The sequence below is a fragment of the Lonchura striata genome, chromosome 12 (genome assembly GCF_046129695.1).
Source record: "Lonchura striata isolate bLonStr1 chromosome 12, bLonStr1.mat, whole genome shotgun sequence".
In the NCBI taxonomy this organism is placed as follows: Eukaryota; Metazoa; Chordata; class Aves; order Passeriformes; family Estrildidae; genus Lonchura; species Lonchura striata.
Window position 1 is genome coordinate 5,486,855 of NC_134614.1, and position 11,834 is coordinate 5,498,688.

General features: G+C 47.4%; 1 protein-coding gene across 2 annotated transcripts in view; it reads right to left on the reverse strand.

Moving 5' to 3' along the window:
- The window catches only part of SLC6A1 (solute carrier family 6 member 1), a 62,178-nt gene extending 51,112 nt beyond the window's left edge, over positions 1–11,066 (reverse strand). For both annotated transcript variants that reach the window (XM_077786054.1, XM_077786053.1), the window contains exon 1: positions 10,891–11,066. The gene's annotated coding sequence lies outside the window, so the exon portion shown is untranslated. The remainder of the gene's footprint in view (positions 1–10,890) is intronic.
- Between the last annotated feature and the right edge of the window lie 768 nt (positions 11,067–11,834).

Below are 11,834 nucleotides of genomic sequence, written 5' to 3' on the forward strand. Positions count from 1 at the left end.
TTCCCTGCTGTTTTCTCCAGAAATATTCCTTCTTCTTCCCCTCTCACCACCCCAGGCTGGTCATTGGGACAATTTTGTGTTCAAGCCAGCAAGCAGGACTTTTGTGGGTTTGGGGAGGGGGCAGCAGTCACATTTTTTCTCACACCTTCTCTCCTAAAGCTCAGCCAGCCACAGGGAGAAAATTTACTTTATAATCCCAGTTTTGGTGCAGTGAGCAGGGAGGAATTATGGAATGCTGTGCACCACACCCCAGCAATCAGCAGTGGCTCTCAGGGTCAGAGCAGTTCAGCCAAGAGAGGTCAGCTGAGGGGTCAGGTGGAAGGGGAGCATTTGGATGGTTTTCCATGGAATAGCAGCACCAGATCCCTCTCTTTCGTGTGGCTATGGGATTTGTCCCTTCAAAGTCTACTTTTTCAGAAAAACAGCAGGTGAGAAGATATCTCAGTGTAAACACAGCCCCTGGTTTAATTAAATGAGCACCATTTTGGTACGGGAAATTCCTGGCTGCAGAGCAATAGGCTGACAGACATCAACACCACAAAACCCCATAAACCCCATAAAACCCCATAAACCCCATAAAACCCCACAAAACCCCACAAAACCCCACAGGCACACAGCCAGGCTGCTGTGTGTGGTTATAGACATTTCTGCTTGCCCCCATACTTAAAGCTGAGCTTTCTTTAAGATGCTGCTTGCCCAGGACTAGCCCAGACAGGCCGAGAGCAAAGGAGTGACAGTCAGTGGCTGTGCCACTGCTGCAGGTTGGCTCAGAACGACATTGTCACCTCGTTATGGTGACAAACCACTCCCAGCTGGCTGCACAGCACAGGCCAGAGCAAAAGCTCCAGCTGACATTCAGTCTGTTCACTTGGACCTGAGCTGAAGAAATTCATAACCCCAGAAATCATCTTAAACACTGCCAGGGGAGGGCAGGAGCCTCCCTGACAGGGGAAGAGATGGGAATGTGATGGACACACATTTTCACACACACACAGATGATGGTGGGGTGTGAATTTGTACATTTGCAGGCAAACCTGGCCAGCTGGACCCTGCCAGCTGGCAGAAATCCCAATCCCGCTGTGCACAGCATCTGCACGGGGAGGGATGGATCACAGGGCAGCGGAGGCACTGCTCCACCACCAGTCAGGTTTCACTCAGGCAGAAGTCTTACTGATACCTAAAGCCATGCCTAATGCCCAAGTTCATAATTAGTTCACTCCCTAAATCCAAAATCGATTTTGTTTCTAAAAAAGACTAAGATTTTTACCTGCAAAATCATTACATAAACTCAGAAAACATTAAAGAATTAAAAAAAACCCCAAAAATCCCAACCAACCAAAACAAACAAACAAACAAACAAACAAACAAACAAAAAAACCCCAAACAAACCTAATGGCTTTAATTAAACATACCAAAGTCCAGTAGTGTGTTTAGGTGCTCTAAAATATAACTTTCTGTACCTTTAAGAGCAGGTGTCCTGGTTATCAAATAATGTCTTAAATGATATCTCAGCTTGTCCTGGCTGTACAAAAACCCCAGAAATCCAGAGGAGCTGATCCTGTACAATCAGTTTTGGAATTGGCAATAAAACTGGGAGCTCTGCTGGGATGTGGTGGCAGGATTTAAACCCCAAACCAGCAGGATAGAATAAACTGAATGGCTCTCTGAGCACCACATTGGACATGACCTGTGCTGAAGAACAAAGTCACACAAACCTGCAAATCGTGCCCAGAGGGCACAACAGCCTAGAATTTCTAAATCTGTCCTCCCAGACACATTTCTGACAAATAACACTTCAGATATTTTTAAAGTTCACCATCTCTGCCTCAAGATAAGCATCTTATTAGAGCTGCCACAGAAATTCACATTTCCTAAAGGTCCAGCACTTTTAAGGCTGATCCAGACAACACCAGGAGGTCCAAAGAGCACAAGGCAGCTATGAAAGAATTCAGATCATTTCCCAAAACCTGTTAAGGTAAATAATTACACAACATTTTCTCTAACAGGTGGCCAATTGCCAGCAGTCCTGCTGAAGGTAAGCAAGAGTTTGTGGCATCACCCTTCCCGGAGGGGGGAAACACGAGAAGGACAGGAATTTAATTTGCATTACCTCATCTGCACAATCCTCCCCAGCAACAGTGGCCCCAGCTGCCTCTGGCCAGGCAGAAGAAAAAGCACTGAGGAAGTTTTGCTGGTTTTTGTTACTGAGGATCTGGGCTAGAAGAGCAATAATTAGAGTTTCTTTGTCATTCCAGGAGCCAGAACTTCAGGCTGCAAAACTACAGCAAAACCAGTCCTGCTTCATTAATTTTTGTACAAGAATCCCAACAACACCTAAAAAACAGGACCAAGTATGATCCTGCTCACAGAGAATTCCTCCAAGTTAAAACCTTCATGTTTTACTTCCCCCCAAGTTAAAACATTCATGTTTTGCCTTGCCCCAAATGAAAACCTTCATGTTTTACTTTCCTCCAAATCAAAACCTTCATATTTTACCTTGCCCCAAGTTAAAACCCTCATGTTTTACTTTCCCCCAAATTAAAACCTTCATGTTTTACTTTGCCCCAAGTCAAAACTTTCATGTTTTACCTTGCCCCAAATGAAAACCTTCATGTTTTGCCTTCCCCCAGCTTGGGGAAACGGCCAATACTGCCATAATAATAATGTTTGGCTGCCAATGAGTTGATGTTTCTTAATACCACAATTTTGCACAGCTCTGCCACTAATTGGACTCATCCTTGACAAGCTGGGACAAAAAATGAACTTTTCAGTGTTACCAAGAGGAGCAATGAAGGGATACAGAGGGGAACTGTGGCACTGTGCAGGTGTCCAGGTGACAACCACCACAAGAAGCATTACACAGGTGAAAGTTCAGCTTCCTGGGGCCTTTTCTTGTCACTTTAAATCAGGGCACTCCCTTGGAGCACCTCAGTTCCAGCTCTTCATCAACTCCAGCTCAACACCCAGGACTCTGTGAGCTCCACAAGGAAAGGCTGTGACCCTGATAATGCTCCCCAGGAATTCCTGCTCTTTCTTCTCCCATCCCATGGAAAAGCCAGCCCTGCTCAGAGGAGGAAATTCTCCCTGGCCCCAGCCCAGCTGATGAGCTGCTCTGCCTTGCCAGGTGGAACACCCGGCGCAGAGCCCAGCGCTTCCAAGGAATGCAGGAAAGCTCAAATCAATATTCAGCACAGATCCCTGCACCACAGCAGTCACATTATCTTGTGTGGCACATGCACCGTTCCCATGGCAACCAGCATCCTTCATCCTGCTCCATTATTTGGGCGGTTGGAGGCTCTCAGAATCTCTGGTGCCCAAGCCACGGCTCAGAGCTACTTTGTGCTAATCAGCCTCAAGAACAGACACAAGAAGAAAAGAAGAAAATGCAGCAAAGTCTGGTTTTTCTAATCTATCAGCAACGTGGAAAGCAAGAAGTGGCATGGGAAATAGAGTTCCAGCAGCCGAGGGGAAGGGACTATTATATAACCAGCTTCATTAGGCGAGACTAACGTGCAGCAAATCCACTCCAGCCTTTTATTTCCACAAACTGAACAGCCTGCCCAGGCAGGTCGTTCACCAGGAACAGCTTTGGAAGAGGTGTTAGGAAATCAAATCTCTCCACACATCTATTGTAACATTAGTGACTCTATAATTGATATCACACAAGTCTTTATTTTGAAAAAGGGCTTAGCCTGTAAGCACCAGCAGTGTGGTCCAGGAAAATAATTTGATTTTGACCTTTTTATGATGTCTGCTATGAAAGTTTTAAAGGGCTATTATCAAAATCTATAATCTTTATAGAATAATCTATATTTGCTTGATATAAACTGTCCCTGGATACCTTAGGCAAGCTCTATCAATAACACCATTTTATTTTTTTCTTGGGCATTTAAGCATTTTCACATCAAAGCATTACAGCAACCTCATTATGCTCTGCACAGCTTAATACAAAGTTTCTCTTAGTCACCAACCAGGGAACTTCAGGCAGAAAATAAATAACCTCATTTATTAAAGAGACCCTTGAAAAATCATCCCTAAGTTGCCTGCCTGGGGTTTATCCCTGGGAAATACACATGGGTCAGTAGCAACACACACAAAATGCTTTGAAGTTGGAGGGTTTGAAGGCTCCTAAAAAGAGATGTTGAAATAAATAATAAGGCACTATGCCAGAAAATGTTCTTACAAGTGACAAAGGAGACTGAGAGATCTCTGAATTAAGCTGAGCTTAACTGTTCTCAGCACCTGCTGGGAAGAGCAGGGCAGCCCTGTGTCCTGAGCAGCATCTCTGACAGCCACATCCCTGTCAGGGCAGCTCTGGAGGTGAGCAAGGTCAAAGCCAAGGTCAGCCTCCCCAGGGGAGCAGGGAGATGGGGGGAAGCAGCTGTGTCCCTCTCACCACCCCCATCCCTCCCCAGGGCATCCAGGCAGCACCAAAACCCCTTTTCCTGGTTTCCCATGGATTCAAGCAGTGCAGGAACACGGCTGAGGTGGGAGCCACTCTTCTTTCCTCCCCAGCCCCAGAACAAACATTCCAGCCCGAGCAGAGTCCAGGAGGGATCCTGGCAGGTCCTGCTCTCCCAGCCTGGGGAGCTGACATCATGCTCTGCACACAATTTTCAAGCAGAAGCAATAAACTGGAAACTTCTACAGACAAGAAGACCCCAAAAAAGCCCTTTTACCAGTGGCTCGTGAATGTGTCAAGCACTGCAGGGAAGCAGGAGCAACATGAGAGGTTTGCAGCTGCTGCCAGGGGTCGTGGCTGGGTGCAGGGCACGACCCCAGAGCCTCGTGCCCTGCTGGTGCCCCCAGCCCAGCCCCGCAGCCAGGCTGACCCACTGCCTTCCCTGCCCCCTGCAGCTGGCTGAGCCCAGCTCAGGGCTGCAGAGAAAGCCACCAGCCCCATCCAGGATGGAGCTTCCATGAGATTTCAGGGGTTTCACACCGGAGCTGGAGGCACACTGCTCCTCAGCCCTGGGACAGATTTGGAATTCTGCTCATGTTTGACAACCAGCGAAATCAATGGAATTAAATTCAGCCCATTTGTACAATTTAAGCCCACAGAGAAGCTTAACATATTTAATCATATAGCTTCCTTCCATTAAATAGTTTGCCAGAGGAAAAGGCATGGAATTTTCCATCCACACTTTCCATTTGGAACGTGCATCACAAGCCTGCACAGCCCCATTTTTCCTGCTCTGGGATGGAGAAATTCTGTTGATGACCCAGGAATGCTTAAACTGCTCTCCCTTTTTATGTGCTCCAACCCAGGGGTGGTTGTTCCCTTCCAGGCTCTGTGTCACCCTCCTGTAGGTGACCAGCAAGGGATGCTAAAATGGGAATAAAATGGGATTGGGAGGTGAAGGAAGCAGCACATGCAGCTGAGGAAGATGACATTGTGTTACCCTGAAGCCCATCTGCTAAGCCAGAGAGGATCCAGCAGACAAGAGCAGCAGGATCCTTGAGGAATGATATCTTTTTTCAGTGATGTTCAAATAATCCCAGTTAATTTTAATTTTGGAAGGTTAGATAGTCCTCAGAATTTTCTCTAATTGCATATTCCTCAGAATAGACTCCTCTGGTTGCTCTGTAATCAAATCATAATTAAAGCATCTGTGTCGTTTTATCCATCCCTTCCTGCTATTTGTAACATTTACAGAAGGCAACAAGGATGCAGAATGCAAAATTTCCAGCACCAAGGCTGGGCAGCAGCAGTGCAATAATGGGGATTTGTGCTGCTGTGACTGCCTGAGTGTCTCCTTGGGCTTTCGGTGGCCTTTCAAAACAGCCGAGGAGGAGAAGAGAACCAAACAGTGCCCCCCTTGTTGTGGCCACGACTGGAGGCTGTGCTTCATTCCTGGGATCTTTGTTTTTAACCAGCTGACTCCTTTCATCCCCTCTCCTCCCGGCAAAGCAGGCCTGGGGGAGCCAGAGGGGCTGGAATTAAAGGAGGTGTTAAACAGCAATATCACCTTGGCAGAAGAGAGGATTTTCTCTTTGAGCAGTTGTTAGATGAGTGTCCACTCACCCAGGAAAAAAAATGAGTTTCCAGATGAGTCTCCACTGCTTTCCAGCCAGGAAAAAAATCCCAGACCAAAGCAACCTACAGCAAAGTGATTGCCTGAGCTTTATCACAGAACTCAGAGTAGCTAATTGGATTATTGGTGGTACCCTTTGCTTCCAGAGCATCATGGAAGTCCTATTTCAGAGGAGAAGTGTTTCCATAAACTTTTCACCCACTGCTGTGATGTGATGAGCAAACCTCCCTGGGAAAAGAGTTTGCAGTTTGAGTTTTGTCTGCTTTACTTCAGAAAGACAGGGAGAAAAGAATCAAAATTCCTTGCACAAGTGGAGTTCAGGATCAGACAGGGATAATTTCCTTAGGAATTTGTAGTTTGCATTAAAGGGAATACATTGATTGGCAAATGAAAGCATCTATTAAAAAAAATAGTGATTATTTATGCACAACTAACATGGTTTTTTCTTCCATCCTAGATTTTAGTGCTGTTACACAATTTTGTTGCGCTAAGAATGAACCTCAGCTGTGTAGGCATCACTTGATAAACTCCTGAATACAACTGGTATAAAAAGTACTGATTGTTCACTGCATGATTTTCATTGCAACATCATTCTAGTGAAACATTCAAATAATTGTTATTTTGCACAGAAAAGATTCCATTTACACAAAGGTTAGTCTAAGCACTTCAGACTAAAATCAGCACTGAGTTTGCTCTCAACATCACTTTTCTTCTGAAATATAACTTATAGATAAAGATCAAAACTGGAATCAAATCAAAATTTTTCATCTTAATGATTCATTGTAGGAATAATTTTTAAATAACTTATATTTTTGGGCAGTAAATCCTTTCAGAACCAATTTGGAGTGGAAAAGAAATTTGGGAAAAATTAATACCTCTATTTGCTTAATTTAAGTCTTAAATAGAATTTTCATAGGTACTGGATAATGTTAGCTACAATATCTGGGGTGATTTTATTCATTTCAGGGGGTGTTTTATGTCATTGGGATTGATGCAGATCATTGGGATTGCTGCACATTATTTGGATTGCTGCAGATCACTGGGATGGGATTGCTGCAGATTATGGGGATTGCTGCAGATCATTGGGATTGATGCAGATTAATGGGGCTGCTGCAGATCATTGGGATGGAATTGCTTCAGATTATTGGAATTGCTGCAGATCATTGGGATTGATGCAGATCCTTGGGATTATTAATTATTTTACTTCCTAGTTTATAAGGGACAAATCCTGTCCATGTTCTGTCAGACTTTTCTCCATCAGTAAAGAAGGTCCAGCTGCAGATGAATTCACTTATCACACTGCACATTTCAAATATCCAGCTGCCAGTCTTGCCCTTATAAAAGGCTCACACAGGTGGTGTGTGAAGCTGTTATAGATACTTTTTTCCCCTTAAAGGACTACATTTAAAAAGCAGAAAAGTAAATCCAATGATCCAGTTGGTGTCTCGCTCTATGCTCATGCAGAGCTGAGGACGGGAGCAGAAGCTAGGGCTGAAACACTGGCTCTCCTCAGCCTGACACTCACAGGGCTGGAAGCAGGGGGACAAAACATCTCAGTCGGGTTCTGAAGCAGATTGATCGTGGTTTAAAAACCTAAAGATTGAATTTCTCATTGCTGTTGGCACAAGCAGAGGCTCAGCTGCCTGGTCCGAGCTTTGCTGCATCTCTGCACGGGCTGAGCCCGTGCGTGTGTGAGCTCTGTCGTGCTGTGAGCGTGGCCCTGTCCCCTCTGTCACCTGCTCAGAGAGCTCAGGGATGCTGCAGCATCACCCCTGCCCTGACAGCTCTGGGGAGGCTCTGAGGTGCTCTGCTTTATGTAACCAAATGTGGCACCACATCCAAAGCACACCCATGCAAATGTCACAGCTGACCCTCTAACGTGCACTTGGAAGGCACAGATTTATCCCCAAGTCCAAACTCATTTCTTGTCTCCAGCGTTCAAGGCAGGCATGAGTTAGAAAAGATCATGGTAAGTAGAAAATCCTAAGATAACTTGAAAAGAAATTGTCACCAAGGATTCTCTTCAGAGATACTATTTTTTTTTCCAAATCACTTGTTCATAGTTGAGTCATCCCAGAAAGAATCTAAAGCTTGTGGAAATTTGTCACTGCGTGTAGTACAAGGAGTGCAGAACTCTTGCAGATTACTTAGAAATTTCCTTTTTGCATCTGGAGCTTGGATTGCACTTACAGGGTGAATAGATTCAAACACACAGCCAAAAACATCTTCTCCCACCTCCTTCCCACTCGTTCCCACTCCTCCTGTTCAATTACTACTCTGTTAGACTTAACAGTGCCATCAACACTGCAGTTCTGGAGCAGGAATAAAATCAGCAATCAGTGCCTTCAGTAAATACATTAACACCAAATCATCCACGCCAACAAATCATTGTTTACTTCTCAAATATATTTTAGCAACCCATGATATTCATCAATCAAGTGAGACTGGGCTGTGCAGCCCCTGAATGTTCTGAGACGGGCTCAGCTTTTCACCTTACCAAACAGAACCACACGTTCCACAAAACAAATGGAAATTGCTTTGTTTCTCCCTTTTCCACATGTGAAGCGGGAAGGTTTGCACACCTAAAATATACACTGCCCTGTCTGGAATCTTTCATACTCGCTGTCTATGGAGAAATTCATGATCACAAAGCTATTGAGAGGGAAAACACCTAAAATTCACGCAGACCATGCTCGTCTGGACACACACAATGAAAACCAACTGTAAAAACCAGCAGTCCTGCTGATCATCAGCAAATGACACCATTTGTGCCTTTAACCTCAGAAGAAACCAAACCCATCAATTCTGTACACATTCAATACACTCTAAAGATTTAAAACTCTCTTCCAAAGAGTTCCCTGCGATGGCAGTGTTGCTGTTAAAATACTTCAAACTTACCAATTATGCTGCCTAATTAGAAAGAAAAATAAATTCTGAGCTGTCTTCAGAACCGTTCAATACCATTCTTAACATGGCAATTCCTGACAGATTTCATGCATTTACCATTAGAATCTCAATTTATTTTGGCAGCTGAAACAGCTCCTGTTTTCTCTGTGCCCCTGCAGCACCTCCAGCACTCCGACTCACACACATCAAGTGACTTGAACCTCTTTGAAACCCGAGCCACTTTCACACCTGCACGCAAATTTAATAGGTCCGAGTTTTAAATCACTGCCCTCCATATCCAGCACTCCACATTTGAAACACAAGCTGCCAAGTTCCTCAGCTTCTGAAAGGACCAAGAGCTGCCACTGTCCCTTTAATGTTCCACCTCGTCTCCAAAAGAAACGTCTTTTTACTAGAGCTCAGTGTGATTCATTGGAATTTGCCAGGCAGGTCAGGAAATCCCCTGAAGCAGAGGAAGAATATTAAAGAGATGGGACATGTATATCAAATCTCATTACTGTTCTCTTCTGAGAATCAACCAGGTGAAAGGATGTGATGATGTCATTATGACATCATTGACTTTGGGATTAGCAATTCAGAGCTACTTAGCAACCAAAGCTGTCCAATACAGAAGTAAGAGAGCCAGTGGAAGATGTTATCATCTGACCCACTTACTGCAAGATAAATATTTGTCAATCCTGGTTTCGAGACCATAAGAGATGCAAAAACTTACAAACAGTCTTGTTTCAAGCGCAGAATATTTGAAATAAAACGTCCCCTCTGAACCTTTTCCATTTATATCCAAGCATATTCTTTACCCCATAACAGCTCATATCCATGTTCCCTCTCAGTCATCTTCTTCCTCACCTTCCCATAAATCTAAACCCTAAAAATGCACAAAGAAAAGCCTTCTGCTAATCAGACTTTGTTATTTTAAGAAGTACTAGCTCTATCAGAAACTCAAACCTCTTATAGTCAAGAGAGATTAATATAATTGAATCAAAATGCAAGCTTAGAAAGCATGCTCATTTCATTAAAGTAAGCTGAAAAGATCCAGTTGATGAGCTCCGGTATCCGTCAGAAATTCCAACCGAAATAAAAAAGAAAAAGCTTTGTGCATGAAAAAAGAATTGGTCACGCTACTTCTGAGGCTATTTCTGGGACCTGAAAGGGTTTGATGCCCGGAATCTATGGCTGACCTGATTTTCTTTAAAGTTCACTCGTCTCCGTTGAAAATACAGTTTTAAACGAGTTCTAAAGCAACCGAGCGAAGCTCTGAGATGCACTGAAATTATAACTAAAGCTTTAAATCCATTACCAACAAGCCAGAAAAGGAGCACTGGGCTGACACTTCGCGTTTCCGCAGCCGCGCTCCGCCACGGGCGAGCGGAGCACCGGGGCGCGTTTGACGAGCAAACGAAAGAAAATAAACCACTCCGCCTTCTGCAAAGAACTTTTATTATCGGGGCGAGGCCGGTCCAGCTTTCCACGGCGCCGAGAGCCCCGCGCTGCCGGGAGCGCCCGCGGAGCCCGGACCGCGCACCGCCGGCTCTGCCGCCCGCACGGAGCGCGCAGGGACCGGCGGAGGCTCCGCGGAGCCCGGCACGGCTGCCCGAGCCCCCGAGCTCCGGCCCGGAGCCTCCCCGATCTCCCACAGCCGGCAACAGGCTCCCGGCCGCTCCACTCCGCTCCCCGCGGGGCTCCGCCGCCCTTCGAGGAGACGCCGGCTCAGCCTCTATCCCCCGGGGGCTGCCGCGTCCCCCTCTGCTCCCCGGCAGCATCCCTCAGCATCCCTGCATCCCTCAGCATCCCTGCATCCCTCAGCATCCCTGCATCCCGCGGCTTCCCTGCATCCCGCGGCTTCCCTGCATCCCGCAGCATCCCTGCATCCCGCGGCTTCCCGGGCGCGCGTTTCCCCCGCGGGGCTCGGGGTCGGGCCGGACCCCGCGGTCACGGGCGCACAGCCTACCTGCCGGGGAGGAGCAGGAGCAGGAGCAGAAGGAGGAGGAGGAGGAAGAGGAGCTGGAGGTGCCGCTGCCGCCGCCGCCGCCCGTCCCGAGCCACCGGCGCTGCCCTCCCCGAGCGATATTAATGTTCATTTAAAGCTCGGCGCCCGCCGCTCCGCCGCGCCCTCCCCGCACGGCAGCGCCCGAGCGGGCTGGGGGCCGGGCCCGTACCGCCCCCGCCCGCCCCCGGACCGCCCCTCGGCTCCCCTCGGGACCGGCGGGTCCCCTCGGGGCTGATGGATCTCCCTCCGGGCGGGCGGGTGCCCTCGGGAGTGGCAGATGCTCCTTGGGGTGATGGATGCCCTTGGGCCAGCAGATCCCCCTCAGGGCTGATGGATCCTTTGGGGGCCAGCAGATCCCCCTCAGGATGATGGATCCTTTGGGGGCCAGCAGATCCCCCTCAGGGCTGATGGATCCTTTGGGGGCCAGCAGATCCCCCTCGGGATGACGGATCCTTTGGTCCCCTCAGGGCTGGTGGCAGGCTGAGCCCCGTGTGGCAGGGCCAGGTGACACCTGTGATCACCTCACCCCTGTTCATTCATCCTGCTCTGGGCAGCTCCAGGATGCTGCTGGGCAGACCCAAAGCTGGGATCTGGTGCCCTCAGCTGGTTCCCCCCTGGCCCTGGTGAACCAAAGTTGACCAGAGAAGTTGAGAATGGCAGGTCTGGGGAGCTGCTGGAGGCTGAGAGCTCTCTGACCAGGTCTGGGTCGTGAGTGTAGAATTGATTTCAAACAGGAATGCCTAGAACTGTGTTTTGAACCTGTGGAGGCACAGATGTGCTCCTGAGCCTCCTCAAAAACGTGGCCAGAATGGTCTCGTTTCTGGAGTCCTGCTCAGTTTGGTGCTCCTAAGTGAGATCAGACAGGGGCAGGTGGGGTCGCCTGAGCCACCCCAAGAATAACCCCA